Raw genomic sequence first — 23,997 nt, forward strand, 5'->3', positions numbered from 1 at the left:
TGATAGTATACATGATAGAATGCCATTCTCCCAAATCATCCCGCCCTCTCCCTCTCTCTCTGAGTCCAAAAGTCCGTTATACACAGCTGTGTCTTTTTTCCTGTCTTGCATACAGGGTCGTCATTGCCATCTTTCTAAATTCCATATATATGTGTTAGTATACTGTATTGGTGTTTTTCTTTCTGGCTTACTTCACTCTGTATAATCGGTTCCAGTTTCATCCATCTCATCAGAACTGATTCAAATGAATTCTTTTTAACGGCTGAGTAATACTCCATCGTGTATATGTACCAAAGCTTCCTTATCCATTCATCTGCTGATGGACATCTAGGTTGTTTCCATGTCCTGGCTATTATAAACAGTGCTGCGATGAACATTGGGGTACATGTGTCTCTTTCAATTCTGGTTTCCTCGGTGTGTATGCCCAGCAGTGGGATTGCTGGGTCATAAGGTAGTTCTATTTGCAATTTTTTAAGGAATCTCCACACTGTTCTCCATAGTGGCTGTACTAGTTTGCATTCCCACCAACAGTGTAGGAGGGTTCCCTTTTCTCCACACCCTCTCCAGCATTTGTTGCTTGCAGATTTTTGGATCGCAGCCATTCTGACTGGTGTGAAGTGGTACCTCATTGTGGTTTTGATTTGCATTTCTCTGATAATGAGTGATGTTGAGCATCTTTTCATGTGTTTGTTAGCCATCCGTATGTCTTCTTTGGAGAAATGTCTATTTAGTTCTTTGGCCCATTTTTTGATTGGGTCGTTTATTTTTCTGGAATTGAGCTGCATAAGTTGCTTGTATATTTTTGAGATTAGTTGTTTGTCAGTTGCTTCATTTGCTATTATTTTCTCCCATTCAGAAGGCTGTCTTTTCACCTTGCTTATAGTTTCCTTTGTTGTGCAGAAGCTTTTAATTTTAATTAGATCCCATTTGTTTATTTTTGCTTTTATTTCCAGAATTCTGGGAGGTGGATCATAGAGGATCCTGCTGTGATTTATGTCTGAGAGTGTTTTGCCTATATTCTCCTCTAGGAGTTTTATAGTTTCTGGTCTTACATTTAGATCTTTAATCCATTTTGAGTTTATTTTTGTGTGCGGTGTTAGAAAGTGATCTAGTTTCATTCTTTTACAAGTGGTTGACCAGTTTTCCCAGCACCACTTGTTAAAGAGATTGTCTTTACTCCATTGTATATTCTTGCCTCCTTTGTCAAAGATAAGGTGTCCATATGTGTGTGGATTTATCTCTGGGCTTTCTATTTTGTTCCATTGATCTATATGTCTGTCTTTGTGCCAGTACCATACTGTTTTGATGACTGTGGCTTTGTAGTAGAGCCTGAAGTCAGGCAAGTTGATTCCTCCAGTTCCATTCTTCTTTCTCAAGATTGCTTTGGCTATTCGAGGTTTTTTGTATTTCCATACAAATCTTGAAATTATTTGTTCTAGTTCTGTGAAAAATATGGCTGGTAGCTTGATAGGGATTGCGTTGAATTTGTAAATTGCTTTGGGTAGTATACTCATTTTCACTATATTGATTCTTCCAATCCATGAACATGGTATATTTCTCCATCTATTAGTGTCCTCTTTGATTTCTTTCATCAGTGTTTTATAGTTTTCTATATATAGGTCTTTAGTTTCTTTGGGTAGATATATTCCTAAGTATTTTATTCTTTTTGTTGCAATGGTGAATGGAATTGTTTCCTTAATTTCTTTTTCTACTTTCTCATTATTAGTGTATAGGAATGCAAGGGATTTCTGTGTGTTGATTTTATATCCTGCAACTTTACTATATTCATTGATGAGCTCTAGTAATTTTCTGGTGGAGTCTTTAGGGTTTTCCATGTAGAGGATCATGTCATCTGCAAACAGTGAGAGTTTTACTTCTTCTTTTCCAATTTGGATTCCTTTTATTTCTTTTTCTGCTCTGATTGCTGTGGCCAAAACTTCCAGAACTATGTTGAATAGTAGCGGTGAAAGTGGACACCCTTGTCTTGTTCCTGACTTTAGGGGAAATGCTTTCAATTTTTCACCATTAAGGATAATGTTTGCTGTGGGTTTGTCATATATAGCTTTTATTATGTTGAGGTATGTTCCTTCTATTCCTGCTTTCTGGAGAGTTTTTATCATAAATGGATGTTGAATTTTGTCAAAGGCCTTCTCTGCATCTATTGAGATAATCATATGGTTTTTATTTTTCAATTTGTTAATGTGGTGAATTACATTGATTGATTTGCGGATATTGAAGAATCCTTGCATCCCTGGGATAAAGCCCACTTGGTCATGGTGTATGATCTTTTTAATATGTTGTTGGATTCTGATTGCTAGAATTTTGTTGAGGATTTTTGCATCTATGTTCATCAGTGATATTGGCCTGTAGTTTTCTTTTTTTGTGACATCTTTGTCAGGTTTTGGTATTAGGGTGATGGTGGCCTCATAGAATGAGTTTGGAAGTTTACCTTCCTCTGCAATTTTCTGGAAGAGTTTGAGTAGGATAGGTGTTAGCTCTTCTCGAAATTTTTGGTAGAATTCAGCTGTGAAGCCGTCTGGACCTGGGCTTTTGTTTGCTGGAAGATTTCTGATTACAGTTTCAATTTCCGTGCTGGTGATGGGTCTGTTAAGATTTTCTATTTCTTCCTGGTTCAGTTTTGGAAAATTGTACTTTTCTAAGAATTTGTCCATTTCTTCCACATTGTCCATTTTATTGGCATACAACTGCTGATAGTAGTCTCTTATGATCTTTTGTATTTCTGTGTCGTCTGTTGTGATCTCTCCATTTTCATTTCTAATTTTATTGATTTGATTTTTCTCTCTTTGCTTCTTGATGAGTCTGGCTAGTGGTTTGTCAATTTTATTTATCCTTTCAAAGAACCAGCTTTTGGCCTTGTTGATTTTTGCTATGGTCTCTTTTGTTTCTTTAGCATTTATTTCTGCCCTAATTTTTAAGATTTCTTTCCTTCTACTAACTCTGGGGTTCTCCAATTCTTCCTTTTCTAGTTGCTTTAGTTGTAGAGTTAGGTTATTTATTTGACTTTTTTCTTGTTTCTTGAGGTATGCCTGTATTGCTATGAACTTTCCTCTTAGCACTGCTTTTATAGTGTCCCACAGGTTTTGGGTTGTTGTGTTTTCATTTTCATTAGTTTCTATGCATATTTTGATTTCTTTTTTGATTTCTTCTGTAATTTGTTGGTTATTCAGAAGTGTGTTGTTCAACCTCCATATGTTGGAATTTTTAGTAGTTTTTCTCCTGTAATTGAGATCTAATCTTAATGCATTATGGTCAGAAAAGATGCTTGGAATGATTTCGATTTTTTTGAATTTATCAAGTTTAGATTTATGGCCCAGGATGTGATCTATCCTGGAGAAGGTTCCATGAGCACTTGAAAAAAAGGTGAAATTCATTGTTTTGGGGTGAAATGTCCTATAGATATCAATTAGGTCTAATTGATCTAATGTATCATTTAAAGTTTGCGTTTCTTTGTTAATTTTCTGTTTAGTTGATCTGTCCATAGGTGTGAGTGGGGTATTAAAGTCTCCCACTATTATTGTGTTATTGTTGATTTCCCCTTTCATACTTGTTAGCATTTGTCTTACATATTGCGGTGCTCCTATATTGGGTGCATATATATTTATAATTGTTATATCTTCTTCTTGGATTGATCCTTTGATCATTATGTAGTGGCCTTCTTTGTCTCTTTTCACAGCCTTTGTTTTAAAGTCTATTTTATCAGATATGAGTATTGCCACTCCTGCTTTCTTTTGGTCTCTATTTGCGTGGTATATCTTATTCCAGCCCTTCACTTTCAGTCTATATGTGTCCCTTGTTTTGAGGTGGGTCTCTTGTAAGCAACATATAGAGGGGTCTTGTTTTTGTATCCATTCGGCCAGTCTTTGCCTTTTGGTTGGGGCGTTCAACCCATTTACGTTTAAGGTAATTATTGATAAGTATGATCCCGTTACCATTTACTTTATTGTTTTGGGTTCGGGTTTATACACCCTTTTCGGTTTCCTGTCTAGAGAATATCCTTTAGAATTTGTTGGAGAGCTGGTTTGGTGGTGCTGAATTCTCTCAGCTTTTGCTTGTCTGTAAAGCTTTTGATTTCTCCTTCGTATTTGAATGAGATCCTTGCTGGGTACAGTAATCTGGGCTGTAGGTTATTGTCTTTCATCACTTTAAGTATGTCTTGCCATTCCCTCCTGGCCTGAAGAGTTTCTATTGAAAGATCAGCTGTTATCCTTATGGGAATCCCCTTGTGTGTTATTTGTTGTTTTTCCCTTGCTGCTTTTAATATTTGTTCTTTGTGTTTGACCTTTGTTAATTTAATTAATATGTGTCTTGGGGTGTTTCGCCTTGGGTTTATCCTATTTGGAACTCTCTGTGTTTCTTGGACTTGGGTGATTATTTCCTTCCCCATTTTAGGGAAGTTTTCAACTATTATCTCCTCAAGGATTTTCTCATGATCTTTCTTTCTGTCTTCTTCTTCTGGGACTCCTATAATTCGAATGTTGGAGCGTTTCATATTGTCCTGGAGGTCTCTGAGATTGTCTTCGTTTCTTTTAATTCGTATTTCTTGTTTCCTCTCTGATTCATTTATTTCTACCATTCTATCTTCTATTTCACTAATCCTATCTTCTGCCTCCGTTATTCTACTATTTGTTGCCTCCAGAGTGTTTCTGATCTCATTTATTGCATTATTCATTATATTTTGACTCTTTTTTATTTCTTCTAGGCCCTTGTTAAACCTTTCTTGCATCTTCTCAATCCTTGTCTCTAGGCTATTTATCTGTGATTCCATTTTGATTTCAAGATTTTGGATCATTTTCACTATCAATATTCGGAATTCCTTCTCAGGTAGATTCCCTACTTCTTCCTCTTTTGTTTGGTTTGGTGGGCAACTCTCCTGTTCCTTTACCTGCTGAGTATTCCTCTGTCTCTTCATCTTGGTTATATTGCTGCGTTTGGGGTGGTCTTTTTATAATCTGGTGATTTGTGGAGTTCTCTTTATTATGGAGCTTCCTCACTGTGGGTGGGGTTCTATCAGTGGCTTGTCAAGGTTTCCTGGTTAGGGAGGCTTATCTTGGAGTTCCGGTGGGTGGAGCTGGGTTTCTTCTCTCTGGAGTGCAGTGGAGTGACCAGTGATGGGTTATGAGACATCAAAGGTTTTGGAATAATTTTGAGCTGCCTGTGTATTCAAGCTCAGGGGAGTGTTCCTGTGTTGCTGGAAAATTTGAGTGATATGTCTTGTTTTGGAACTTGTTGGCCCTTGGGTGGAGCTTGGTTTCAGTGTAAGTATGAAGGCATTTGATGAGCTCCTATTGCTTAATGTTCCCTGAATTCAAGAGTTCTCTAATGTTTTCAGGTTTTGTATTTAAGCCTCCTGCTTCTGGTCTTCAGTTTTTACAGTAGCCTCTAGACTTCTCCATCTATACAGCACCGATGATAAAACATCTAGGTTAAAGATGAAAAGTTTCTCCACATTGAGGGACACTCAGAGAGGTTCACTGAGTTACAAGGAGAAGAGAAGATGGAGGGGGTAGTTAGAGGTAACTGGAATGAGATGCGGTGAGATCAAAAGAGGAGAGAGCAAGCTAGGCAGTAGTCACTTCCTTATGTGCGCTCTATAGTCTGGCCCGCTCAGGTATTTACGGAGTTATACAGGGAAGAGGAGAGGGAGGAAGTAGACAGAGGTGACCAGGAGGATAAGAGAGAGGAATGAGAAGGAGAGAGACAAATCCTGCCAGTAACCAGTTCCTTAGGTGTTCTCCACTGTCTGGAACACACAGAGATTCACAGAGTTGGATAGAGAAGAGATGGGGGAGAAAAGAGACAGAGGCCACCTGGTGGAGAAAAAGGAGAGTCTATAGCAGAAGAGAGTGGTCAAGCCAGTAATCTCACTCTCAGGTAAACTTGGGTCGTGAAGTTTGGGTTTTTAAATGAACATAATTGACAACAAAAACCTAAGAGCAAAGGTTAAAAATCTAGAGTAGAGGTTGGATTTTCAAAAATACAATATTAAAGAAAAGAAGCAGAAGGAAAACGCAGGAAAGAAAGAAAGAAAAAAAAAAAAAAAACCAAGAATTATTAAAAAAAAAAACAAGCAAACAAAAAAAAACAAAACAAACAAACAAACAAAAACCCCACCAACAACCATCCAAAGGCTATATATGGTGTTTGCCTTAAAAAAAAAAAAAGTCTTTTTTTTTTAAAAAAAAATAGTAATAATAGGTTATAGTAATAAAAATTAGAGGAGAAATAGAAGATTTAACAATTAAAAAAAAAAGGTTAGGAAAAAAAAAAGAGAAAAAAAAAAAAAAAGAAAAAAAAAAAAAGGAATGATTTTTAAAATAGTAAAAATATATCTGGCTCTTCTCTGATGTTTTGGGCCGTGTGGGATCACTTCCAAGGTGGTTCCCTCTGTTTAACTTCTTCCGTTTGCTGGTTTTTCAGGCTCACTAGTTCAGTCGCGCTGTGGGGAGGGGGAATGCCGCAAACTAATAGCGCTGTCGTGTGCTCTCAGTGTCACAGCCCCGCTTGACCTGTCCCTTCTCGCGGCGCACAAACCGCTCTGGCTCTACGATGCACAGCCGGGAACCGTCTGGGGCCGGCCCTAGGCTGCGTGCACTTCCCGGTTCAAGCCGCTCATATTTGGCGCTCAGGCAGCCCTCAGAGGCACAGATTCGGCTGGGACTGCGCTTTGTGCCCTTCCCAGGTCCGAGTAGCTCAGGAGTTTGGCGAGCGTGAACGCCGCGGCTTGTCACCTTTTCTGTCGCTGCTGCTCAACTTTCTGGGTGGACCGCTGGCGTCCCCCGTGAGGCAGATGGTGACTGTCCAGCACCCCCAGAAGTCTTAGCAAAGAAGCCCGCTTGCAGTTAGGTAAGTAAAGTCTCTCCGGGTCTGCAATTGCCCCTTTCCAGTCCTTACGGCTCTGGCTGCCTGTCCCCGGCGGGGGATGGTCTGCAGCCGGCTTTTCCCGTTCCGTCCTTTGTTCTGTGCTCGGTCCTGGCGGCGTCTTATGTTCGAGCTTTTCGTGCTGTAGCTATCACACAGTCTGGTTTGCTAGCGCAAGTTAGATCGTTCTGGTTGCGCGTGGGGCGTTCCTGCCCGATTCTTACAAAGCACTGCAGCCCGCGCCTCCCGCGCGTCCCTGCCCTGCCCCCACTTCCCAATGGCGGATGCAGGCGTCTGTGCTGCTTTTCCGCTGGGGGAGTTACTGTTGGGCTTGTAATCTCTTGGTTTTAATTATTTCTTTATTTTTCCTTCCTGTTATGTTGCCCTCTGGGTTTCCAAGACTCGCCACAGACTCGGCAGGGAGAGTGTTTCCTGGTGTTTGGAAACCTCTCTTCTTAAAATTCCCTTCCCGGGACGGGCTTCCCTTCCCGGGACGGGCTTCCCTTCCCGGGACGGAGTTCCCTCCCCACCTCCTTTGTCTCCTTTTTCGTCGTTTATATTTTTCCCTACCTGTTTTTGAAGACAATGGTCTGCTTTTCTGGTTGCCTGCTGTCCTCTGCCAGCCTACAGAGGTTGTTTTGTGGAGTTTGCTCAGCGTTGAAATGTTCTTTTGAGGAATTAGTGAGGGAGAGAGTGGTCTTCCCGTCCTATTCCTCCGCCATCTTTCTTTTCAAGATGAAATTTTAACAAATGTTTCTACATCAAAATAGATATTATTTCCTTAAAAATCCCTCCAAGTTTAAGAGAAAAACATTAATTGACTTATAATGTTGTATTAATTTTGGGTATATAACAAAGTGATTCAGTTATAAGTGTACATATAGTCATTCTATTTTAGACTCTTTTCTCCAATAAAATTTAAAAAAATTTAAATAAAGGGTTAAAAAAATTAATTCAAAGGTTGGAGCCATGACACTAATACCCTCCAAAGACAGTGTAAGAGAGGGAAGGTTAGCGCTTACCGTCCTCCACCCTCTCCCCCAGCTCTCCATTTCCATTACATTCTTTCTTTTTACTTCCTCCCACTTCCTTCCTTATCCTTGCAGCCCACTCTTGCCAAGGTTTTCTCTGTTTGAGTAGATGAGGGGCTCACCAAATGGCCTTTCACCACTTCTTACAAAGGGTGCTTTTAACTAATCATTTTCATCATAAGCAGGTTTTCTCAAGAAGGGCTCATATTCCCTGAGTCCTTGCACACGGGAGATAATGCCTACCTGTCTTATCCTTGAGGAGTGATTTGAGGGTATGAGTCTTCAGTTTTATGACCTTTCCCTCAGAACTCTGTAAATATTTCCTCTCCATGTTCTCAAGTTTTCCTTCAGCTGCAAATCAAGTCTGAGACTAACATGACTTCTTCCCTGAGGCAGAGATGAATTGCTCCCAATATCCATTTTCCTCATCCCACTTTGGGTAATAAAAGGCCTTCCCCAAATCTGAGTTTGAAGAGGGTACATGGCCACCCAGATGGAGATGTTTTCCCAGGCTCCTTTGCAGCCAGGCATGTCCACGTGACTATGTTTTGGTCAATGCAGCATGAGAAGTGAGCTGTGACTCCAGATAGCCCAGTTACCCTTCTGAGAGATCATCTTTTTTACAAACGTTAGATCTCTGAATTTCTCTGATTTGTTTCTGTTTTCTAAGCACATACTGTGGTTTTCCTAACCCTTCCCTCTCTGTTAGTAATTTAGTTTTCAGTGGATTCTACTTTGTTCCTTTATTAACCTTCCCTCTAATGATCCTGTTTGTAGCCTCAGTTTTTTCCTTTGCTCTGTAATTGTGCTTTTTTATTTCATTCTGTAGTTTCATCATCTTGTCTTTGAACTCTTGATTGATTAGTTTTCAATAAACTTTATTTTGAATGAATAACTGCCTTTTCAGCCCAAGAGCCAACTCCAACCCAGAAACTATCTTGATGGATGGGAGGAATAGTCCATTTATCACTGAGTAAGACAGAATAATATAACTCACATGCCATACCTTCCACTTTCCTGATCCTACCCATCCTCAAGGGAGAGCTCAAAGCCCATCTGCTCCAGACTTTTCCAGCCCACACAGATTGCTCTCTCTCCAGATCCAGAGGGCTCCTCTGAATTAAAGGAAATACCTGGGCTACTTAATGAACTTGGACCTTTTGAGAAAAGGGATAAAGCTTCTCCTTCTCCCTTGTAACACCTGGTTGGGCAAATAGAGATTTTCTTTGAAGATTTCTGGGCTACTGATTCTCTGAATGAAAAGGAAGACAAAAATTATAACCAAGACTCAGAAGAGGCCTCAACATCAGATTCACTAGTCCCAACTTAATTACAAGTTGGGAACGTCATGAGGCACGTGGAGGAAGAGGATTCACCAAGGGTATGACCTTTGAAAGATTAATAGAGAGGAAATAAGCACCTTAGTTTTCAAGGCAGACCTTCTCAGCCTGCCCGTGCAGGCAATCCTATGAGGGCCGAGCAGGCCTTTATTCAAGTTCAAGCACTTCAGCTCACTCACTTCTGACTTTAAAGAAGCCACCAAACCTCCTTCAGCCTTTGTTTTCTCATCTATTAAGTAGAGATGATAATAGTATGTGTCACAATAAGGAAGTTATGAAAATTATGTTTGATAATGGGTGTAAATGTTCAAGCTTCATCTCCCTGCACTTCCTGCCTCAGAGGTTCCCTTTTGGGAATATCAACCTGCTAGTGGCTCCCCCACACCCAGCAACAAACCATTCTTCACCCCATACCTTTGCTCCTGCACTCCCTTTTCTTCTTCAAATGCTCTTTTCCTAGAGGCTCACAGCTACTTCCCTCTACAGTCCAGCATTGGTAAGTCACAGGTCCTCCAGAAAGCTTTCCCAAACTCACTATACTATTTTCCCAACCTCTATAAGATATACCCATTTGAATGGAGAGTTCCAGAAAACAGCAAGGAGAGATAAGAAAGCCTTCCTCAGTGATCAGTGAAAAGAAATAGAGGAAAACAATAGAATGGGAAAGACTAGAGATCTCTTCAAGAAAATTAGAGATACCAAGGGAACATTTCACGCAATGGTGGGCTCAATAAAGGACAGAAATGGTATGGACCTAACAGAAACAGAAGATATTAAGAAGAGGTGGCAAGAATACACAGAAGAACGGTACAAAAAAGATCTTCACAACCCAGATAATCACAATGGTGTGATCATTCACCTAGAGCCAGACACCCCGGAATGTGAAGTCAAGTGGGCCTTGGGAAGCATCACTATGAACAAAGCTAGCGGAGGTGATGGAACTCCAGTTGAGCTATTTCAAATCCTGAAAGATGATGCTGTGAAAGTGCTGCACTCAATATGCCAGAAAATTTGGAAAACTCGGCAGTGGCCACAGGACTGGAAAAGGTCAGTTTTCATTCCAGTCCCAAAGAAAGGCAATGCCAAAGAATGCTCAAACTACCACACAATTGCACTCATCTCACACACTAGTAAAGTAATGCTCAACATTCTCCAAGCCAGGTTTCAACAATAGGTGAACCATGAACTTCCAGATGTTCAAGCTGGTTATAGAAAAGACAGAGGAACCAGAGATCAAATTGCCAACATCTGCTGGATCATCAAAAAAGCAACAGAGTTCCAGAGAAACATCTCTTTCTGCTTTATTGACTATGCCAAAGCCTTTGACTGTGTGGATCACAAGAAACTGTGGAAAATTCTGAAAGAGATGGGAATACCAGACCACCTGACCTGCCTCTTGAGAAACCTGTATGCAGGTCAGGAAGCAACAGTTAGAACTGGACATGGAACAACAGACTGGTTCCAAATCAGGAAAGGAGTACATCAAGGCTGTATATTGTCGCCCTGCTTATTTAACTTATATGCAGAGTATATTATGAGAAATGGTGGGCTGGATGAAGCACAAGCTAAAATCAAGATTGCCAGGAGAAATATCAATCACCTCAGATATGCCGATGACACCACCCTTATGGCAGGCAGCGAAGAAAAACTAAAGAGCCTCTTGATGAAAGTGAAAGAGGAGAGTGAAAAAGTTGGTTTAAAGCTCAACATTCAGAAAACTAAGATCATGGCATCCAGTCCCATTACTTCATGGCAAATAGATGGGGAAACAGTGGCTGACTTTATTTTGGGGGGCTCCAAAATCACTGCAGATGGTGACTGCAGCCATGAAATTAAAAGACACTTACTCCTTGGAAGGAAAGTTATGGCCAACCTAGACAGCATATTAAAAAGCAGAGACATTACTTTGCCAACAAAAGTCCGTCTAGTTAAAGCTATGGTTTTTCCACTAGTCGTGTATGGATGTGAGAGTTGGACCTTAAAGAAAGCTGAGCACTGAAGAATTGATGCTTTTGAACTGTGGTGTTGGAGAAGACTCTTGAGAGTCCCTTGGACTGCAAGAAGATCTAACCAGTCCATCCTAAAGGAAATCAGTCCTGAGTATTCATTAGAAGGACTGATGTTGAAGCGGAAACTCCAATACTTCGGCCACCTGATGCGAAGAACTGACTCATTGGAAAAGACCCTGATGCTTGGAAAGATTGAAGGCAGGAGGAGAAGGGGACGACAGAGGATGAGATGGTTGGATGGCATCACCGACTCAACGGACATGACTTTGGGTAAACTCCAGGAGTTGGTGATGGACAGGGAGGCCTGGCATGCTGCAGTTCATGGGGTTGCAAAGAGTCGGACATGACTGAGTGACTGAACTGAACTGATCTGAACTGATATACTTAAAAATCATAATATTTATCACATGGTGTGTGCCCAGTCACTTCAGTCATGTCCGATTCTTTTGAAACCCTATGGACTATAGCCTGCAGGCTCCTCTGTCCATGGAATTCTCCAGGCAAGAATATTGGAATGGGCTGCTATGCTCTCCTCCAGGGGATCGTCTCAACCCAAGGATCTTCCCAACCCATCTGTTCCATCGCCTGCAATCCAGGCAGATTTTTTACCACTGAGCCACCAGGGAAGCCATATATCACATTATATTGTTATTAATATCTGCATGTTCACCTCCAACTAAGCTTTTAAAGGAAGAGAATTATGGGACCATTTGGGTCTCTGTTCTAAAAATGAGCATTGTGCATGGGCTACAGCAGGCACCTAATGAATGAATGGACAAAGCAAAGACTCTGAGAAAAGAGGAAGAGGGTGATACAGAAAGTTTGTCTGCCACCAACTTCTAAGGCCCCACTAGTTATACCAAATCTATGTATGCCTATCTACAATGCATGTTCTTTAGGTAGAAACTCCCAATGCCTCCCACAATGGCTACCACACAATAGGCACTCAAATATTTGGTGAACAAAATAATATTGAATAAACTTTACAAGAGAATAAATTATTCAAGAGCCTACAAGCACAGCCGCAAAACAAGCCCTTAACAACGCCAATAATGAGTTCTTTTTACCACCTAAAGATATCGAAGTTGGCCAAGCAATAGTACCCATTAATCTACAGCCATGCTCCACCATAAGTGTGTTTATTCCAGTTATAACCGGAAAATGAGGACAGGTAGTTTAAAAGGCAGGCAAGAAGAGGGGGAGGGCAAACCAGGCTTGATGAAAACAACTCTTACCAAAAAGGGGAAAAAGCAAATGCATGTTGAATCCAAATGTCAAGCTATTCACACATAACTGTCCCATGAGTTCTTCCATTCATCTCTTCTTAGGGGAATGGCAGAAAGCTTTCAACAGCCCCATAGGGATAAGTTCAGCCAAGCTCCCAGTGAAACACAAGGACAAAGCACTTCTCAGCCCCAAAGGACTGGGAATGATTAGCAGTGGAAAAACCTGTAACATGATGTAGGCAAACAACTACAACCAATGCCAGCATCGCTACTTAAGAGCAGTGAATCTTGGGGTGGTTCTCTAGCCCTCTCTGAAGGCCAGCTTTCTCACCTGCAAAATGGAGCTTGTGACACCAAGACACCAAGGCTATGGGGACTAGATAAGGGAATAAATAGTGCCTCATCAAGGTCAGGAGCAGAGCAAGAGCCCAGATGATGGTAAACTTGCCATGTTTCCCTCACTAAGAACTCAGCTAAGACTTAAGTTCAAGAGGTTCTTCCTCAACTGCAGGAAAGGAACAAGAATGAAACCTGGAGGGTGCTGTTAACTCCAGCTCAGAGGACCTTTGAGAGGTTGCAAAGGGTAGAATGTTCTAAAATTAAAGCTGAATGATGTCTCAGTCCTGTGCTAGGGAAATCAGGAGATGGATGCAAATTTAGAAAGACTGTCATAAAAAAATTTTTTTTTTTACAATCATCCTCCTGGGACATGTAGTTCTTTTCTGGCTGCCAGATTTCCTGGTCATCTAAAGTGTATGTGATATATTTATTCCTGTAGAAATAATTTATGAATATAAAGTCAAGCAGAGCTGGAGCCAAGGACAGAACAGGAGGAGCGTTGCCAAGATCCAGGGACCATCTAAGTCACATTTTGAAGGCTTCCATTTTACTCCATTTTTTGAGAGCAGGTGAAAACAGCTCCAGGCATGTTGTCTGTAACTTGTCCCATCCCCTGAGTCCTATTTTGCATCTTTCTGCTTCTTGCCCCACAATCACAGACTTTTAGAGTTGGAAGGGGCCTTACCAGGCATTTAAATCAACCTCTCTGGCAAGCGGAAATCCTTTGATGGCAAACACGTTCACTTGGGTCTTTTGCTTAGAGACTCCCATGGCAAGGAGTTCTTCACCATGTGACCCAGCAGCCTCTCTCCTGGTTGGGAAGTTCTGCTAAGTAAGTTCTTCCTTATCTCCCATTATGCAACTTTGTGTTGGTTTGCCTCTCCCTGGCATCCACACAGTATAATGCTAATCATTCTTCCACGTGAAGAAAGTGTTTTTTACTTTAGCTCCTACAGGTAAGAACACCTCAGTTTCCACATTTATTCTCCCTCCAAGACAGCGTCCTAAACCTCCATCTTCCAAATAAGTGCAACTCTGGGCTTGCTTCATTTTATCCTGATTTGTGCAGAACCCAGGGGAACACAGCATTCCGATGGGTCTGAACAACAAAGAAGAGTAGACAGAACTGGCACGTTCCCTCCTCCGGAGACTGATATCAATTCCTCCTCTTCTTCACTTCTTTCTCCTCCCTCCCATCACTCAAGTTGCAGTCCTCCCATCAGATGCCACTGACCCTGAAAACAAAAGTAAATTTGGAATAGCCAGTGATGGTGGAATGAGGAAGAGAAGGTGAGGACGCAGCTCAGTTTCTTGCGCTTGCAGCCTAGGGCACCCAACCAGGCAGGCCATCTCCCAAAATAACCTTCCATCCAAACAGTCAGCTCCTTGTAACTTCCAGGGAGCTCTTCATTCCAGCTTTCTAGGGCATGGTTCTCAGTGTCCCTGTGCCCATTCTCTAGCCACCCTTTCCAGAGCTCGATAGACTGACCTCACTTAACCGAGACATTTACAACCAACATTCCATATGTTGTGTTGTTGTTGTTTAGTTGCTAAGTCATGTCCAACTCTTTTTTGACCCCAAGAATTGTAAAGCCTGCCAGGCTCCTCTGCCCATTGGATTTCCCAGGCAAGGATACTGGAGTGGGTTGCCATTTCCTCCTTGAGGGGATCATCCCGACACTGAACCCAAAACTCTTGCACTGGCAGGTGGATTCTCTACCACTGTGACACTGGGGATTCCCCAAATACACTTAGAAATATATTTTAATGGAAATAAATATCCATCAACAGAAGACTGGTTAAATAAACACATCCATAATATAGGATGCGATGCAGCCATGAAAAAATAATCTGTATATGCTGATACGGAAAGACCGCTAAAAGGGCAAGCCTGTAAAGTTGTAGTTATAATGTAATCTATTTACTGAGCTTTTAAAATGTATCTACATATACCCATACAGATACATATATAGATCCAAAGGGAGCTTAAGGACCCAAAACAAACTGCAAACAGTAGTCACTTTGCAGAAAAGTGGAATTGGGGTAAGTGAGCAAAGGTAAGGGGCTTAATTGCTTACCCTATTTGAACATTTGAAAAGAAAATAGATTACATTTATTATTTGTGTGAAGAAGCCCCTAACTCTATGTGTAGTTTCCCCATTTTTATACCTGTTCCCCAATTGACGATCTCAGAGCTGGAAGGGGCCTAGAGAGCTGGGAGTTGAATCCTGTGGCAGCATGCCAAAGGTGGCATTTATTTCACCCAAGGCCACTCAGCAAGCTCGAGACAGCCAGAGACCACAGGTCACAAGGCAGGCCCAAACATAATGCGAGTCCCAGCGGATTAAAGACAGGACTTGAATGACGATATCAAATCAATTTTCTCCGTTTAGTTGAGTCAAAAATTCCTACTTGGGAGCAACAGTGACTTAGGAGAGATCAAGGCTCTCAACAGAATTGGAGGGGAAAAGGGAGCCAAGTGTCTTCCCATGGAGAAAAGGAGGCATCAGAGAAGACCTGTTTCTCAGGCACAGTGGCAGGGCCCTACCTCCCCTAGGCTTCCTGACCTCATTCACAAATCGGAGGGAAGGAGTTGAGTGCTAGACAGGAGATTCACAAGCATAGGGCACCAGGTGCTCATCTGCGTGACAACCACATCTTCAGAATGAGACAGGAAGCAACTCTACTTGAAGAAACCCCAGTACTCTCAGGCCTTCATTTCATATGAAAACTCTGCCCCTCGGGAACCGTAAGGCTGGGTTCAAGTGTCATGCAGGGTCAACTAATGTTGAGTTGCTAGAGCTGTACGTGGATTATCTCATTTGCTATCCATCAAAGTTTTATAAATATATTCAAAGAAACTCAGAAGTCACTTGACAAAATATACAACTGGTAAATGGTGGTGCCCTATTGCAAAATCAGGTCTCCTGACTAAATTCAGTGTTCCTTTTACCCTGTGTCTTTGTCCCCCTGGAGAAAAGAAGTCTCCCCACTCCAGTATTCTGACCTGGGGAATTCCATGGACTGTATATTCCATGGGGTCACAAAGGGTCAGACATTGAGCGGCTGAGCGACTTTCACTTTGAGACACAGGACATGGCAGGAAAATTCACTTGAGCACTAAAACTTTCTCTCTCTCTCTCTCTTTCTCACTCTCTCTCACACACACACAGACACACACACACAGGGTTCCATCTGTAACACCGACAGCAGACACAGGCTCCAAGAGCCTCAAATATGGCATTTCACTCAATGCCTCAAATATCCAACTAACTCAGTGAAATATTTATGGCTGAGCTGAAAAAAAAAATGTCTGGGACTTATTTCAAAGTCATGTAGGGTCAAATGTGAGGTTGAAGACTGTGAGTTTTGATAATTATTGAAGATAAGTGATTATAAATGGGGAAAGGGGGGTAATTACACCATTCTTTCTACATTTGTGTGTTTGAAACTTTCCATAAGAAGACTTGTAATGCATCACACAAGTGATCATTTCTCTCAATTTGTCACCTGGTAGCAGATGCCACCTTAATTAATTTCCTACCTGTTATCATGGTAAGAAAAAAATATTAGGACCACAGTCTCTGCAGCTTGTGAAAATTTCAATTATAACAATAATAGACATCACTTATGGAGTGCTTCCTGTAAACCTGGCACTATACTGGACCCTTTATCTAGGATTTATAATGGAGGCTCCGTAGTGGCTCAGAGGTAAAGAATCCACCTGCCAATGCAGGAGACACGGGTTTGATCCCTGATCTAGGAAGATCCCACATGCTTTGGGATAACTAAGGCTGTGCACCTCAACTACTGTGCTCTCCAGCCTGGGAGCCGCAACTACTGCAGCCCACACACCAAAAACCCCACTCAGCAAGAGGAAGCCACCACAGTGAGAAGCCTGTGCCCTGTAACTAGAGTAGCCCACACTCACCGCAACTAGAAAATAGTCCACGCAGCAACAAAGACTCAGCACAGCCAAAAATAAATAAATAAACATGTAAAAAATAAGCAAATAAAAATTAAAATATAAAAAATAAATAAAAGTCTTTCTAAAAATCCTTACAATGATCCAGTGTAGTAAGGGCAGTTATGTCCATTTTACAGAGAAGGAAATTGAAGCTTCATGAGCTTAAGTAGCTTGTAGAAGTCTATATTGGTGATAACTGGTAAACAAGAATTCAAATCCTGAATTACTTGCTCTCAATTTCTACCGTTTCCACAATACAAAATACTTAGGTACTTTAAAACTTCATAGGCAACTGGGACTGAATCTACAAAGTTTTTAAAAAGGATGATAGTCTTTAAAATACGACCCAGTAATTCCAAGTTTAGGATTGTATCCTATGGGAATTATCTGGAATGTGGAAAGAGATTTATCACAAGCATGTTAATCTCAGTGGTAATTCAATAAAGGTTCTGAAGTAGTTGCACAAGCCCTTGACAGCCCTTATCCAGGAAGCCTTCTGCACTGTTCCAGTCTGGGGTGGCTGCCCCTCCTCTGCATTCCCAGGGTACCTTGCACTGGTCTCTCGTTACTGCAGCTCCTCTGCTGGATCATGAGCTCTTCTTATCCAGCTTCGGTTTAGAATGGGCACTCGAAGATGCAAGGAGTGAGTTAACAAATGACCCTGGGGTTGCTTGGTTAAAAACCAAGCCGTTAAAGTAAGTTGTCACAAGGGCAGGACTAGAACTCAAGGCCATACACAGGGTCCTTCTCTCTCCACTAGACTTTAGCTGTCTTCTTACATGAAATATATAAATATATATATATTTTTTTAACGGCTGGTATCTGGATGCTTGAGGCACAGCTAGGAAAAGGATAAGAAGCTGGAGACTCTTTCCTCTGTAGGCCTTCACTGAAATGATCACTGGAGTGATTGGATCCCATGGGACCATGCGACCTTGGAGATGCTGATATGTTGATGAATGAAAAGGTACAGGTTTAATGTGAATATAAACTGTGACATGGGTATATGAAAAGACTGAGCAAAAAAGCCAAGAGTAACTGTACAAGCAGTAAGTTCTCTACCATTTAGAGAAAACAAATCCACTAAAAAAAAAAAAAAGACAAGAAGGAAAGTTGCAAACATCAACAGTGGTTGCCTTTGAATAATGGAATTTTTTTTCTATTTCTCTATCCATTTCTGTACTTTCCAAATTGCCCTCACTGGACATGCTGTATTTTTATAATCAGAATGATAAAATTTAATCACTAAACTGATTCTAAAGGCTAACTGATTCTTCTAGTCACGACTCAGATAATCACCCCAGTATTTCAATGTGATGACACCCTTGCTTACTATGATACTGTTTCATGTACAACTATGGAAAGTACATCTATTCAAGTCAGTATACAATGCAGAGAAGCAAGAAAAATGTATGTTTTTCCCCAATTTGGTTCTTACTGAATAAGTCACTGACACCAAATCTAAGCGAATTCTCAAGAGTCTGTGTTCCAGAAGCTTACTGCAAATTTCACTAATGAATTATGCCTGACACTCTGTAATGCAACCACGTCCCCATACTTGTGGAGATCCACCTTCTCTTGGAAGCCTTCCCTTTTCCACCCTCTCATTTACCACCTGCTCTTGGTTTGACTATGACGAATAGGGACAATCCTGCCCCTGTAGAGGTCAATTTTGAGATAAACTAGATCTATTTTCTGTGGGTTCCTGAGGGCAGTTTTCCAAATGCATTCCAAGCAAGGATGGTGAGGGGCCAACAAGTGGATCTGGTTCTTTGTAACTCCAGGCCCAGCATAGGAACCACCCCTGGCCCTACCTGCCTGCTTGTCGGTAAGTATAGAGTAAATGGATGGAAAGACTAGATTGTACTCACCTGGGCATGAAATTTCTGGATTTTTTTTTTTTTCCAGCTAGGTTTATTTACCTTAAAGTCACAGACACTTCACAACCACCCAAAGGCCCTTTTAACACTCTGGCAGACATTCCACCTTGTTTGTGACTAGGCTGGGCCTCTTCATTTGAGCACAGGGCTCACCCAGTGGGGTTATCTTCCCATCATCATTCTCTACCACTAAAAAGCTGATGAGCATTCAACCCTGCTGGGAGGTCTGAATAAGCATGCATCACATGATTTACTACCCACCACACCCCTAGGAGATGCATACGTGTTCTTCCCTTGACACTGTGTGGCTACAGTCCACAAGGAACACAGGACAGGAGGGTTGACCCAACCGGACCCTCTACCTCTAAAGGCTGAGCAACTTCCACTCCATCCAAACAGCCTGTGCAGAGACTGGGCAGGAAGGACTCTCACTGCACAAGGAACACTGGGACCTAAGAAGTTAAGTAGCATGAAGAGCTAAGGAGGGTCTTTCTTCTGATTTCCTGCTGCCTTTCATTCTGTGATCATCCTTTAAAGCACTTCCCTACTGGAGGAGCAGGAGGTAGAGGAATGTGGGGAAACCCAGGGCAAGAGTAAAGAGAACCACTTAGTAAACACTACAGAAAATCAATCCCCAATGAAAACTATTTATATAATACTCCTCACTGAATCTACCACTGGGATCCATGGTTTTGTTTAATAACCAAAACCTACGTAAGTCCTTAAGGAATTCACTCTCTGACTTAAAAGGTGTTGTTGTAACAACCATCATAACTTTGACTGTACACTGGGGTACGAACAAAAAACTCATTTGACACAAGTTTCGCTAAAGTGCAAAAAGGGCACTAACAACAGACACCTTGTTGTGTGTCCCTGGGCAAGTGATTTCTCACTGAGCTGCAGTTTTTTCATTTAGAAAAACAGGCCAGCTGATTTCTAAGTTCCTTATAGGGTGAGCGTTCTGATGAGAACTATATTCAAGTGCCAAGTGGAATCACCACAAAAATGAAACACCCTGGAAACCTTAAGAAGAGAAACCAGCGTAGTTAGGAGGTAAGAGGAACGGGGTGAAACAGCACCTTGGGGAAACCCAGACTCAAAGTGATGTCTTAGGTTTTCCAATGTTTCCCCTGCCAAATACAAAATTAAGTAGCTGCTTCCGTGAGACTCTCATCTTTAAAAACTTAATTAAATAAAATCAGTGAAAACAATGCTTTGTTCTCCCACAAGTGACTCAGGAGTAGCGCCCTAGGATACACTTTCTACTCGGTGTGCTTATGCCCAAACAAAGGCCTCCTGGACAAGGATGAGAGGCAAAACATCTAAGTCTCCACAGCTGGCTGGGCTCCAGCTTAAGGAGAAGGGGCAGCCAGAAGAGAAAACTAACCAGGCTTATGAAAGGCTAGAAGGAGAGAGAGGCATTACTAAATCCATCTTCTCTCAAATGGGTAGAACTCTTGAAAGGCATAATGGAAGGGTGCAGCTTTCAATGTGAATTACGTTCTTGTTTAACTCTGTTCTGCCTAAGGCCACTGCCTTTTCAGCCAACCACAGATTCTGGGTTCTGTCTTCAGTCCCTGCTCGGCAATGCGCCCTGGGGGAGTCGGGAGACTCAGGCTCTAGGTTGTCCTCTCTAGGTGGCCAACTTCACTTGGACTGAAACTTGGTACAAGGAACTGAACTCTCCCGGCCTGCGTTTCCCCTCCTGTAAAATAGGAGGGTTCGCCGGATGCTCTCTAGACTCCCCGAGACCGTGGCTTCAGGGCTGGAGGCGCGCCGGCCCCCGAGGGACAGGTTAATCTCCAGCGCTGATGGCCCAGGTGAAGCCGCTGCCCGACCGCTCAGCAAGCACAAGGTTGGCGCACACACCACCCACTCCACAACCTGTCCGGCTGCCTTCTGCACCCACACCATTACCTACGGGGCCAGTGCATCCCCTAAACCATCCCACTGCTGCCTGAACAGGACTATTGAACTAAAATCCGCAAAGCTGAGCTGAGCATTCATAGGCAAAGAAAAAGCAAAACAATCAAGAGGCCTCTCCTTCCGGACCTCGGAATTTCTCTCAAATAAACTCGGTAGAGCTGAAAATAAGGGCGTCCCCACCTAGAACAAGAGACCTCGGCTAGCCTTCCTTATAAAGAGACACGACAAGCCAAAAGGGGCCAATGACAATGGGGCTGGCTAGACGCAGGGACCTACACGGCAAAGCGCAAGCGAAAGCCAGCACAGTGCCGGGCGTAGTTTAAACCGGACTGAGGAGGCGCTCGCCGTCCCCTACAGACAGTGCAAGGACGATGGTGAGCTAGGCAGTCTTTTCTGGGGGGTGGAGGACTCGCAGACCCTTAATTCAACCCCTGTCTCTAAGAAACCACCGTGAGGTGAAAGTGAGGGGTGGCCCGGGTCATCTCAAGTCTGCACTACGGCCGGGAACACACTCTTGGCCTGGAGTAATTTTTTTGCTACTTTCTCCCTTCGTGTTTCCTATTTTTGAATCTGGTGGTTTGGTCTGATATCCAAGCGGTACCTTTTAAATGTGTCAGTCTTTCTCCTCCAGCAAGTGGCGCCCCCAGCGCCGTTCCCTCCCGATAGCTGAGACAAAGGCCGGGTTCCGCAGGGCGGCTCCGGAGGGCTAGCGGTGCACCCCGCACCCTGGGCAGGACGCACGTGCGTTTATTATGGTACCTGCGCCCCAACCCCTGCAGAGAGCCCGGGTTTCTCCTCCTGTACATCCTGCAGGCGAGATCCAAAGCAACCTGGACTTTATGTCTCCCTCCCATGTTGGTGCAGTGGAGAAAGCGGGGCTCCCTGGGGCCGCGTGCACGTGGGTTTGTTGTGGGTCCGCAGTCTCGCGGAGCCGGGGGGAAGCCAGGGATGCCCCCTCGGCCCTGATTAATCCACAGACACCCCAGCAAGAGGCGGCGGGTCCGCGCAGTGAAGAGTGCTGAGGCGTGCTGAACATCCATTCCCTGCGCCCTCGGCTCGCCACGGGCCCCGCCGCTCCGCTCCCCTCCTGCGCCCCTTCGCTCCACTCCTCCCTGGGGGCTTGGGTCCCGCCACCGCCCCGCAGCAGTCTTACTCACTCGCTGCGCTCTTAGCCGCGGAAGCTGCGGTTGCTCCGCCCGCTCTGCGCCCCAGCCGGTAGGCTGCTGGTTCCCTTTGTTAGCACCGGGTAGTGCCCCAGGCGTCTTCCGCAGCCCGGCCCTGCCTAGGACTCCCCTCCCTGGGATGCCTCTGGACGCCGCCCCCGACGGCGGCCTGACAGCCCGGGAGCTGGGAGTCCCTGAAGGAGGGTCTGTTGGGGAGGAGTAGAGGGGCCGGGAGATGAGGGGTGGCGGGTACGCGGGAAGGAGGGAAGAAGAGTGCGGCGAAGGGGCGGGGGAAATGAGCAGTCTCCGTTATGCAAATAGTCGGGAAGACGGGGTGGGACCCCTCGCCACACTGCGCCCCAAATCCGCCAAGCCCTTCAGAGGTCGCTAGCGAGCGGGCTGAGGGATTACGGGTGCTTGGTTAGGTGGTGCACCTAACCCCGGAGTGATGCTGGGATCCTGCTCCCCTCCCCCTCCTATGGCAAGGGCGGGCCGAGGGGGAGGGGCAACGCGGAGGGGCAAGGTCCCCAAATGTCTGATCCTGCACAGTTGAAGCCAGCACTGTCCTAGCAGGCAGAGACTATAAATCCCGCCTCTGCTACTGACGAGTTGTGTTACCCTGAGCAAGTCCCTCAACTGCTCTGAAGCCTTATGCAGAATATGAAACAACAAAATCTATTTCACAGGGTATGGCAAGAACCTCCCACTCACTGCAGATACAGAACAGGAGGGTCGGTGAGTCCCTGCCCATGGCCATATCCACCTCAAGCCGTCTGCAGGCTGGTGGGCAGGAGGACTCCAGTAGGGTGGAAAAGAGAGTCAGGGTCCTTCCTGCACTGGAGCTGAGCTAGGGTTGCTGGGAGAAGGCGAGAGGAGACCACTTGTTGAGCAAACGTCGTCGCCCCACACTGACCATCTCAGGGGCCCACTTGCCTAAAACAGAACTCCGCCCGGTAGGAGAGCAGAAGCGGCCTGCGGCCACCACTGCAGTCCCCATAGAAAAGATGTGACTACCAGAGGTCATAATCTTCTCCCCATCGAATACGTGGGTGTGTATGGATGCTGTCCCTTGCTGTCTGCCTGAAACTATCACAACATTGTTAATCGGCTATAGTGAAAGTATTAGTTGCTTAGTCCTGTGCAGACACTTACTCCAATTTAAAATAAATTTTTTTTAATATCTCCCCAGGGTCTATGGAGATCCCACTTGGCGCCAGACTCTGTATGGGGAGAGAAGAAGTGTGGAAAGTAGTCCCTGTCCTCTGAGGGAAAGAAGTCAGGTACACAGTAGAGTGCTAGAAGCCCAGGCCCAGAACTTTCTCTCCAAATCGGTGGTCCTCCCCCTACCACCATCCTGGGAAAGAGGGGGTGGTCATCTCATTCCAAACACTGCTTTCCCCAGCCCAGATACTGGACCCCTTCTGTTGTCACTGCCATCCCTTCCCATCTGCCAAGGATGCATTATTGCTCAGTACAAAGAGCTCTAGTTGAAGGGGGTGACAAGCAGAGTGAATTCAGATCTCTAGACCAACTAGCCAGCACTCTTGCATCAGCACCTCAGTCTGTTTTCATCTGGCATTGAGAAGATACTCATCATAGTATGAGTTAATGAGTAGAAACAGAGAAACTCTTAAACCTATATCTGGGAGGCTGCTACAATTGACTTTATTCTGAAAAAAATTGGAAACCTAAAATTTTTGTGCAGGAGGATGACATACATCTTTGTATTTTACACTTATTTCTCTCCCAGTGAACATCCTGGAAATGGATGGCAGGGTCAGTGATGAAAGTGTGGAGCATGGAGACCAGCTTGGGCGCTGGAGATATAATAGGTGCTGTGGCAATGACAGTTGTAGTTCAGTTGCTTGGTGATGTCCGACTCTTTGAGAGCACATGGACTGCAGCGTGCCAGGCTTCCCTGTCCTTCCACAATTCCCAGAACTTGCGCAAACTCACGTCCATTGAGTCAGTGATGCCCTTCTGTCATCTCATCCTTGGTTGTCCCCTTCTCCTCCTGCCTTCTATCTTTTCCAGCATCGGGGTCTTTTCCAATGAGTCGGCTCTTCAAATCAGGTGGCCAAAGTATTAGAGCTTCAGCATTACTCCTTTCAGTGAATATTTAGGACTAATTTCCTTTAGGATTGACTGGTTTGATCTCCCTGCAGTCCAAGGTTCTTCTTCAATACGTTCGAAAGCATCTGAGCATTCTTCGGCACTCAGCCTCCTTTATGGTCCAA

The 23,997-nt window shown here is 43.8% G+C and overlaps 1 protein-coding gene across 1 annotated transcript in view; it reads right to left on the minus strand.

Moving 5' to 3' along the window:
* Window positions 1–21,854, minus strand: part of ST6GAL1 (ST6 beta-galactoside alpha-2,6-sialyltransferase 1) — a 146,420-nt gene extending 124,566 nt beyond the window's left edge. Inside the window, exon 1 of the mRNA XM_068977759.1 lies at window positions 21,755–21,854. The gene's annotated coding sequence lies outside the window, so the exon portion shown is untranslated. The remainder of the gene's footprint in view (window positions 1–21,754) is intronic.
* Between the last annotated feature and the right edge of the window lie 2,143 nt (window positions 21,855–23,997).

Source organism: Capricornis sumatraensis, chromosome 1 (genome assembly GCF_032405125.1).
Source record: "Capricornis sumatraensis isolate serow.1 chromosome 1, serow.2, whole genome shotgun sequence".
Classification (NCBI taxonomy): Eukaryota; Metazoa; Chordata; class Mammalia; order Artiodactyla; family Bovidae; genus Capricornis; species Capricornis sumatraensis.